This window comes from Pinus tabuliformis, chromosome 3_2 (assembly GCF_031772625.1).
Source record: "Pinus tabuliformis cultivar Carrire ecotype Pingquan chromosome 3_2, CPIR1, whole genome shotgun sequence".
NCBI classification, from domain to species: domain Eukaryota; kingdom Viridiplantae; phylum Streptophyta; class Pinopsida; order Pinales; family Pinaceae; genus Pinus; species Pinus tabuliformis.
Window position 1 is genome coordinate 432335160 of NC_142302.1, and position 11070 is coordinate 432346229.

General features: G+C 41.5%; 1 protein-coding gene across 3 annotated transcripts in view; it reads right to left on the reverse strand.

The window, feature by feature from the left end:
- LOC149181171 (uncharacterized) overlaps window positions 1-10864 on the reverse strand; it is a 209038-nt gene extending 198174 nt beyond the window's left edge. For 2 of the 3 annotated variants that reach the window (XM_089416479.1, XM_089416478.1), the window contains exon 1: window positions 10698-10864. The gene's annotated coding sequence lies outside the window, so the exon portion shown is untranslated. The remainder of the gene's footprint in view (window positions 1-10697) is intronic. The other variant, XM_089416480.1, reaches the window with a different exon arrangement.
- Between the last annotated feature and the right edge of the window lie 206 nt (window positions 10865-11070).

The window sequence follows — 11070 nt, forward strand, 5'->3', positions numbered from 1 at the left end:
ACATAATCAAAGGCTAAGAATAACTGGGAGTTGATCCTCATCTTCTTCTAGAAGATTCGCACCAATTTTAATTAATACCCTTTAATTAATCACTTTTCCTAAGTTTAGACTTAGGAATACATTAAAAATTTATTAATTATTTTAAATAAACCATCTCTAGGTGTAATTCTCCCAAACGATTTCTGAGTCTTGGAGAATGCATGTGTCTTAGCCTCTCTGCAAAATCTTGAGGCTAGAGCATATCCGATGCTACAGAAATCAACACCCCCCTTAGCGAGGAATGTGCTCTAGTGTTGCAACCCACTGAAGCATCACTCAGTCTCTGCACCATCTCCTACTGCGTTGCTGATGTCTGACTCTGCTGCCCATCAACTACTACACAACTCTGATTGTTGCATCCGTGTTGCTGTTGGCCCTGCTAAATTGTTGCCAACACTGCATCTCCACTGCAACCCTCTCCAACTGTTGTTGCTGCAATTGCAACGGAAAAGTATCCAAAATATTGAACCAACTGTAGTCAGTATGATGCATCTGTCACCTGAGTCCTGACTGATGCTAGAATCTACGTTGTCACTGAAGTTGTTGCGTTGTTGCTGACTGTACTCTGTGCTGCCTAGTATTTGACAGCCACTAGCTACTGCATCTGTCACTCTGGCATCTGACTGCACCAACTACCACTGATCCATCATGCTATTGCATGCTATGGGCTCCTGTAGCAAGGTATTGATTCATGAGGTGGACCTCCTCAAGAATCCTGCCCATGTTGTAGTTCTCTAGGGCTACAACTCCAAATCACCCGACCTCACCCATGGAGGTAACTCTGTGATCATGGCAAACTCTTCTTCCAATCTAGAGGACAGCCTGTCGATCTCAGCAAATGCAGCCTGTAATGACTCATCTCAAATTAAAGGGAGCATAAAAATATTAGCATGCATACGAGGCATCCATATGATAGCTACATATACATGCATCGGATACACTGTGCTAGTATGTATATTAACTTATTATGAAAATTGCCCAGTAAAAGATGAACGGATTAATTATTGAAAGTTATAAGTAAATACCTAATTCACAAAAATATTAAATATATTGGGTGAGGTACTTAATGTATGTACCACCACCATAATATATAACTATACAAAATAAAAGGGAAAGACAATGTATTATACAAAGTAAAAAGGGAATTTAATATATATGGTACAAAAATAAATTGAATATAATACATTTTATATATAAAATAGCAAAGGAAATACAATATAAAATATACAATGAAATTAAACTAAAAGGGAAAAATTATAATATACAAACTATACAAACTTAAAAGAATTCATTATATATATTATGCAATTAAAAGGAGCATAAAATAAAGTCATGAGGAGTTATAAAGTAGACTATGAATACAACATGAATTAAATAAATACAATACTTAAGTCCATTACTCTTAAACGTGACCGCCTCTACGAAATGAAAGAGCAAGGTGGGAGCTGAAATTCGCTCCACCTATGACTGACAGAGAACCAAGAAAACATTTTATTAATCAAGACCCTGAGACGGTGGAAAGGAAGGCGGTGGAAGGATTGGTGTATAAGAAGAGAGGAGATGACAAAGGGAAGGGGGAGGTTCTTGACCTTTGAGGAAAACAAAGACAAAGGGGAATACACAGAGAAGCAATAGTCAGAATCTATTGAGAGGAATTTGATAATTGAGCAATTGTTCTTGGAGTTTTGGGCACAGGGGCCAAAAATCTCCATTTTGAAGTCTTCTGGATCTGGGGACTGGATAGGTAAACCCCAGATATGCTTGGAGGAAAAGAGTTGGTTTGGTAGCAGGAGCGGGAGCAACAGACAAGAAATGTCTCCAAACTGATTTCCAGGTATTCTTCCCTATTTAATTTTTAAATTCCACTACAAATTTACCGTCTCGTTAAATTGCACAATTAGGGTTTTACACAGCCTATTGATCCTGCTTCTCCTCTTTGTCCTTCTTTCTGAGAGGACATTGAGTGTTGTAGTGGCCAAGCTCACCACACCTGAAGCACTTGATCTTGGAAATGTCCTTCTTCCTCATGCATTGCTCCTGCTGCCCCTTAGATGCAAGGGCCACATCTTCCTCCTCCTTTACTTATTTCGTCCCACTGCTACTGCTAGCACCACTGATGGTGCTCTTCACCAGATCTCGCCTCATCTCCTCCTGCTGCAAATCAGCCCACACACGTTCCCAATCTGGTAGTTTCTCTTTGCCCAGGATACTCTGGACGAAAACTTGCCATTCTTCGGAAACGTTGTTCAGAGCTAATCATACAAACTCTGTAGGTTGGGGCGTTGATCCTACTAAAGCCAGCTGATCCTGGACATCCTGAAGCCTAGTAAGGAAGGCATCTATACGCTCCCCTTTCTGCATCCTCATGCATCTCAGCTTTTCCTCAAGATACATCTTTCGCTGCTCGGAAGATCCTTCGTACAGCGTAGCTAGTGCCTCCCACATCTGTCGGGCAATATCTTTGCCAGCTATGTGAGATACCATGTGATCTTGAACTCCATCAAGAATCAGCCTCTTAGCTTTCGCCATCTCCTTATATTTCTTGAGCAGATCTGCATCTACAGGTACAGCTACCACACTATCGATATAAGTCTTGAGATCATGTTCATCTAGAAGGCAAGAAATTCTAGCCTTCCAGATCACATAGTTGGAGGCTCCGTCCAACTGATCTTGATCTCTCAACCCAATTGATGCCATCTCTCTGAAAATGTCGAACTCCTCCTCTTCTCCTCTGCGCAGCTGCTACCCAGTTATTTGCACTCCCTTCTAGAGTGAGAAACTCCGCACACAACTACTACTGCTTTGCTAGGAAAATTTGAACTTCTTGGCTAGAAGTCCCCTGAGGAAAGAATTCCCTCAGTGTGTGCTCTTCCTTCCTCCTGATGCTATTTGCACTAGCAAACTGCTGCAAAATTTGTGTCCCAGCTGAAGATCTGCTCTGCAAGGAAACTGTTGCTACTCCCTTTGCCTCTGGTACTCTTCGATCTGGAAAATTTTATTCTCTGTCGACTCACTCAGAGAAGTAAAATTTCCACGAAAAATTGACCCTCCTGGCCAAGGAAATACGCTGCCCCTGGGGTTTCAAATTGTTGCCTACGCAGAAATTCGACCCTCCTTCTCCCTTTCTGCTCTGAGCTCTCTGGCTTACGATCTATGCTCTGATACCATGTGAAAAATCGGTGACCTGATTCCCTACTGCAACAACTAATTAAATTTCTCCTACTTGTTAATTTCTGAATCAAGTTATTTACAGCGTTACACAATAAACATCGAAATAAATCTTCTGCAACCTTCACAACATAAAATACTTTGGAAACAAAATACTGCACATGAGAGAAATGAACACACACACAATTACACCATTGTTTTTGGACAAACATCCCCGGAAAAACCCACTGTAGGAAAATCGGTGCAACAACTGAGGGTTTTAATTATTATGCAGTAGTTCTGAGTAAAAACCTTTAGATGCCCAAACTGGCAATCTAATACAGAGAATAAACTGGCAAAGAGGTAGTGAGAAATATTCTCACACTGTCACTAGTGATCTGAATCTGATCCAGGCTCTGGATGGCTAGCCCCACGCTACCTTTGTGTGGGCTTATGCAGTCACTGCATCACAGCTTCTAGGAGCTGTGTCACCCTTCTAGCTGATCGATTTGCTGACTGGAACTCGACTCTCTGGCCCCTCAGTCTCACACCCCGACTTCCGACACTAGATCTCGACTACTCCCAGCAAAATTATGAACTCCCTCTAAAGCACTGCGCTGCCTCTTTGAACCTCTCGTTGCCTTCTCTGCCTTGCACTCTCCGGAACTAGAAAAATCCCCTCCAATCTACTATCCCTGCCCCTCACTACAAGAAAATCACTCAATCTCACTCTGGCAACTCAACGCTGCTACTCTTGAGAAATTCAATCTCTAGATCTCACTATCTGGGTGTGTTCTCCAAGTGCCCATCAAGCTCCTTCTTATAATCTCTTGTTGGAGCACCAATGGACAAGATTAAAACATAATCAAAGGCTAAGATTAACTGGGAGTTGATTGTCGTCTTCTTCTAGAATATTCACATCATATTTAATTAATACCCTTTAATTAATCACATTTCCTAAGTTTAGACTTAGGAATACATTAAAAAATGATTAATTATTTTAATTAAACCATCTCTAGGTGGAATTTTCCCAAACGATTTCTGGGTCTTGGAGAATGCACGTCTTAGCCTCTCTGCAAAATCTCGAGGCTAGGGCACATCCAATGCTATAGAAATCAACAATCCCTCTCTTAGCGAGGAATGTGCTCTAGTGCTGCAACCCACTGAAGCATCACTCTGTCTCTACACCATCTCATGTTGTGTTGCTGATGTCTAGCTTTGTTGCCCATCAACTACTACGCAACTCTGATTGTTGCATCTGTGTTGCTGCTGGCCCTCCTGAACTGCTATCAACACTGCATCTGCACTGCCACCCTCTCCAACTATTGTTGTTGCAACTGCAACGGAAAAGTATCCAAAATACTAAACCAACTGTGGTTAGTATGATGCATTTGTCACTAGAGTCCTGATTGATGCTAGACTTTGCACTGTCACTGAAGCCTCTACGCTGCTGCTGACTCTGCTTTGTGTTGCCCAATATCTAACAGCCACTAGCTACTGCATTTGTCACTCTGGCATCTGACTGCACCAACTGCCACGATCCATCCTGCTATTGCATGCTTTGGGCTCCCGTAGCAAGGTATTGATTCATGAGGTGGACCTCCTCAAGAATCCTTCCCATCATGTAGCTCTCTGGGGCTACAACTCCAAATCACCCCACCTCACCCCTGGAGGTAACTCGGTGATCATGGCAAACACTTCCTCCAATTTGGAGGACAGCCTGTCGATCTCAGCGGATGCAGCCTGCTGATCCTGCTTCTTTTTGTCCTTCTTTCCTAGAGGACATTGAGTGTTGTAGTGGCCAATCTCACCACATCTGAAGCACTTGATCTTGGAAATGTCCTTCTTCCTCCTGCATTGCTCCTGTTGCCCCTTAAGATGTGAGGGCCACATCTTCCCCCTCCTTTACTTGCTTCGTCCCACTGCTGCTGCCAACACAACTGATGGTGCTCTTCACCAGATCTCGCCTCATCTCCTCTTGCTGCAAATCAGCCCACACACATTCCCAATCTGGCAGTTTCTCTCTACCCAAGATACTCTAGACAAAAACTTGCCATTCTTCGGAAATGTTGTTCAGAGCTAATCGTACAAACTCTGTAGGTTGGGGCGCTAATCCTACTGAAGCCAGTTGATCCCAGACATCTTGAAGCCTAGGGAGGAAGGGGTCTATACGCTCCCCTTTCTGAATCCTAGTGCATCTTAGGGTTTCCTCAAGATACATCTTCCGTTGCTCAAAAGATCCTTCATACAGCGTAGCTAGTGCCCCCCACATCTGTTGGGCTGTATCTTTGCCAACTATTTGAGATACCATGTGATCTCGAACTCCATCGAGAATCAGCCTCTTAGCTTTCGCCATCTCCTTCTTGTATTTCTTAAGCGGATCTGCATCTGCGGGTACAACTACCACACTATCGATATAAGTCTTGAGATCATGTTCATCTAGAAGGCAGGAAATTCTAGCCTTCCAGATCACATAGTTGGAGGCTCCGTCCAACCGATCTTGATCTCTCAACCCAGCTGATGCCATCTCTCTGAAAATGTCGAACTCCTCTTCTCCTCTGCACAGTTGTTGCCCAGCTATTCACACTCCCTTCTGGAGTGAGAAACTCCACACACAACTACTGTTGCTCTGCTAGGAAAATTCGAACTTCTTGGCTAGAAGTCCCCTGAGGAAAGAATTCCCTCAGTGTGTGCTCTTCCTTCCTCCTGATGCTATTTGCACTAGCAAACTACTACAAAATCTGCGTCCCAACTGAAGATCTACTCTGCAAGGAAACTATTGTTGCTCCCTCTGCCTCTGGTACTCTTCAACCTGGAAAATTTTATTCTCTGTCGACTCACTCAAAGAAGTAAAATTTCCACAAAAAACTGACCCTCCCGACCAAGGAAATACGCTACCCATGGGGTTTCGAATTGCTACCTACGCAAAAATTCGACCCTCCTTCTCCCTTTCTGCTCTGAGCTCTCCAACTTACGATCTGTGCCCTGATACCATGTGAAAAATCGGTGACCCGATTGCCTATTGCAACAATTGATTAAATTTCTCCTACTTGTTAATTTCTAAATCAAGTTATTTGGAGTTGTGAAAATTCTATCACTGTAGCAACTGATTTACTTTTCCTACTTATTTCATCATAACTTATTCATGAAATTACTTCAACAAACATTGAAATAAATATTGCTGCAAATATCACATTGTAATATAGAAACAAAAATATGCACACATTGACACAGTTATTTTGGACTAATGTCCCCGGAAAAACCCAATGTGGGAAAACCGGTGCAGCAAGGGTGGATTTTATTATTCAACAATTTTCTTATACAACAGGGTGCCAAACTGGCTTACCCATAAATAGACAAACTTCCAGCACTTTCCTAAACCCAGCGTAGGCCCTATTGACCTTTGCTACAGCCTGAAACCCTTTGCGTCAGCCTGAAACCCTCTGCGTCAACCTACTGAGGCTTTGCGCAGCCTCTCTGGGCTTCTGCGTCATTCCTGCAGCCTCTGTGTGGATGCCGCAAGCCCTTCTGGCTCTGCGCAGCCTCTACTGCCTCTATGTCTGGCTCTACGTCTGCCTCTTCTGCGTTGATCTCCTGTCTCTCTGTTCTGTACTTGTTGCCTCCTAACTGCTCTCCAAACCACTGGTTCAATTTCTCAGCAAACCCCACTCCAGAAATTGAACTGACTGGTCTCCCTCAGTCTGTTCTCCAAGTGCCCCTCAAGCCTCCTCTTATACCTTTTCTGTTGACATCTCAAAGGCCGAGATTAAGTCCCTAATTAATGGCTAAGATTAGATCTGGCTTGATCCATGTCTTTTGGACCATTCTAACACAGATTCATATTAATACACATTAATATTTTATTTTCCCTAAGTTTAGACTTAGGGACTCCATTAAAAATATTAATTATTTTAATATCTCTTTATCTGTTTAGAATTTGCTCGAACCCTTTGTGGATATTAGAGATCTCATGTGCCCCAACCTCTCCACCAAATTTTGTGGCTAGAGCACATCCGATGCTACCCCAAATCAACAGCAGTGTTACATAGTAAACATCGAAATAAAATCTATTGTAGCCTTCACAACATAAAATATTGCAAAAACAAAATACTGCACAGGAGAGAAATGAACACACACACAATTACAGCATTGTTTTTGGACAAACGTCCTCGGAAAAACCCAATGTGGGAAAAACAGTACAGCAACTGGGGGTTTTAATTATTATGCAGTAGTTTCTGAGTACAAATCTTTAGATGCCCAAACTGGCAATCCGATACAGACAATAAACTAGCAAAGAGGTAGTGATAAATATTCTCACACTGTCACTAGCGATCTGAATCTGATCCAGGCTCTGGATGGCTAGCCCCACGTTGCCTCTGCGTGGGCTTACATAGCCACTGCGTCACAGCTTCTAGGAGTTGCGTCACCCTTCCAGCTAACCGCTTTGCTGACTGGAACTCGACTCTTTGGCCCTGTGGTCTCACACCCCGGCTTCCGGCACTAGATCTCGACTACTCCCAGCAAAATTACGGACTCCCTTTGAAGCATTGTGCTGCCTCTGCATGGCACTACGCTGCCTCTCTAAAGTCTAAACCTCTCATTGTCTTCTCTGCCTTGCACTCTTTGGAACTCGAAAAATCCCCTCCAATCTACTATCCCTGCCCCTCACTGCAAGAAGATCACTCAATCTCTCTCCGACAACTCAGCGCTGCTACTCTTGAGAAATTCAATCTCTAGATCTCACTATCTCGGTGTGTTCTCCAAGTGCCCATCAAGCTCCTTCTTATAATCTCTCGTTGGAGCACCAACGGCCAAGATTAAAACATAATCAAAGGCTAAGATTAACTGGGAGTTGATCCTCGTCTTCTTCTAGAAGATTTGCACCAGATTTAATTAATACCCTTTAATTAATCACATTTCCTAAGTTTAGACTTAGGAATACATTAAAAAATGATTAATTATTTTAATTAAGCCATCTCTAGGTGGAATTTTCCCGAATGATTTCTGGGCCTTGGAGAATGCATGTGCCTTAGCCTCTCTGCCAATTTTGAGGCTAGAGCACATCTGATGCTACAGAAATCAACAAATAACCCTCTTGTGGTTTCTGCCCTTTTGCAGTCAAAGGGGCGCCTCACTTGAGTTGTGTATAAATATACATCTCAAGCTCACATTTGTAGCATCTCCTCTTGTGAACTTCTTGATCTGAAATATACAGTACTATAAGTGTAAAGGCACTTGCTTTTGGCATTCTCTCATGTGATTGGCATCTTTCTCATAGGTGCACTTATGTATTTCTGATTCCAGCCCTTGTGCTTAGCTTTTTACACTCTCTCAAGCACACGAGACCTATCTCTCTCTCTAGTGCACTTGTGAGGAGCTATTTCAAAATTTGAGTGAAATTTGGTTTCATCGATTCTTCTGTTGATATTTATAAATCTCAACAAGTTGTTGCTACATGGATTTCTAGGTTCAAATTGTGCTGGAGATGCGAGTACTTGGAATAGTACTTCTGGTTATTGTTTCAGCTTGGGATCTGGTTTGAATTTCTAGTTCAGCAAGAAGCAGCTGGCAATTGCATTCAGTTTAACTGAAGCAGAGTACATGACAGCTTCTTCTAATTATTGCGAGGCCAAATGGTTTGCAATTTGATTGTAGAGTTGACCAATCAGATGTCAGATACCCTTGTTGTCTACTGTGAAAATCAGAATTGCTCTAGGCTTTTTGAGAATCTCATTTTTCATGATCACTCTAAGCACATTGATATTAGTACCATTTCCTAAGAAACTGAGTTTGAAAGGGCATTGTAGTATTGGACTACATTCCTATAGATTTGTAGATGGTGAAGACTGAGATGATGAAGGAGAGACCTAGTTTGGTGGAAAACACCTTCCTCACAAAGAGGGGGTGTTAGATTACTTGTTGCTTCAAAGTTCTCCTTTCTTACTAGGCATGCAGCAGTAGAGAGTGCAGAGTTGGAGACGGAGTGCAATACTGAAGGAGATCTTGATGAGAGAGCTCACCTTATAGGCCCTTTTATCTTGCTTTTGTTTTTTAAGGAGTTACAGTGCATACATGAGGTAAGACAGGGCGCACATTAAAGGTTGGTGCTTTAGTAGATGTCATAAACGCTGGAAATTACTCCTTAGCAGTTGGGCACATTACTTCTTGCTTATTGGGTGCATTATTCATGATTAATAGGGTACATTCATAAAGGGGGTAGCCCTCTCTCATGATAAGGATGTGCCTATTGAGGTGGGCATGGTCAATAGGAGCACTCCACCTAGGATTAGTAACTACCTATTGTAACTCCACCACTCTTTTTAGTCTATAAAATTAGAGGGTGCATTAGCTTAGAAGTCTATATAGCAAGCATTGGCAGCCTGTGTGTTAGCTGCTGTTGTAATTTCTGTATAATAGAGAGCTTGTATAATTGTTGTTAAAGCCTGTCCTTGCTCTCCTGAATACTGTGTGATGTAGATCAAATCTAATCCATCTGCTGTTTTGATGTAACTCATAGAATGATGTATCTTTACCATAGAATTTATCTTACAGAGTTTTAGTACTTGCAGATCTGAAGTTTTGATAGGCGAAAACTAAGTTTTCAGTTCTTTTAGTAGATGTATGTTTTATTCATTGAGTGCAGAGCTTAATTATGAGTTAAAATTTTAACATTTTGCTGGACCAAGTCTGTGGAAGATTCATTTGCAGACTTCCAAAGCTATGGTGGGAACATGGGTGCCTAATAAACATAAAGTTACATTTGAGCCCTCAGCTTCACCAGCTCAAAATCAAAAAAACCCAATAGTGGGACTGTAAGCTAAGATTGCATAATTCCTATACTAACTAGTCTATTCTCTACGAGGATTTCCCTTCTTGACAGTTTCGTTCTTTGTTAATATAGCCGTGTATCTATCTATCTGATACCCAAATTCTTTTCCAAGTCAAATCGTTTTCTAAAGTTTCCGTGGCCTACTTGATTCACTGGTGTTCTCTCATTTCCTTGCATGAGCAGTTTCCATATGCAAAGGTGTAGGTGTCAGCTTATCACAATAACAAAAGTAACTTAGACGACTACTCAAAATTAGCTCGGAGATGCTTCACAACAATGGAAATTTAATCAAATTCAATTTACCTTACTACAAATAGTCAACGATATCTACTAATATTAAACTAACCTATTTTCTATGTATCTATCTACCCCTCCATATGGAAGAATGCTCACTGACTGGAGTTATTTAAACAAACCAATAAGCAAATTTTTGGCCAGAAAATTCCCAACAAATGATCAAAACCCAAAAGAGCCCAACAATGAAAACAAGAAAATAAGTATCAGAACCACGTGGGAACCACTATTTTGTTCCCTAATGCGGCATGGAGTTTAAACTTCGAAAATTGCAGAATGGTTTTAGAAACTTAGGATAAGTCGATGTATGTTGAAGTATACGACTAAATTTGTCGGCCCTGAAGTGTGTTTGAAAGAAATATTCTCCGATATTGATAAGCCATCATACCTGATCCGTAATTATGGCCTGTAGAGAGTGCATTAGGTGCCCGGATCCGACTGATGTAGCACTTTAAAAAAACTGGTGGCTATCGGGTTTCATCTGCGAGGATGAAATAAAATTATTGTGAAAGGCATTGTTTTCAAGAGTCAAGGCACATTGCCCATGACGGGACAAGATAGTAAGGGATAAAAAGTGTTTTAACATTAATTTGATGTCCAGCTTTAATAATGACTAGGGACATGAAAACCTGCTTTGTGGTTGTGAAACGTTTTTATTTTTTTATTGGGTTGATAGGTGATTTTTTATTAAATATTGTTATATTTAATATTTTAAATTAAATTTTTCATTAAGCCGTAAGGCGTTTCTCTCTGAAATGAAC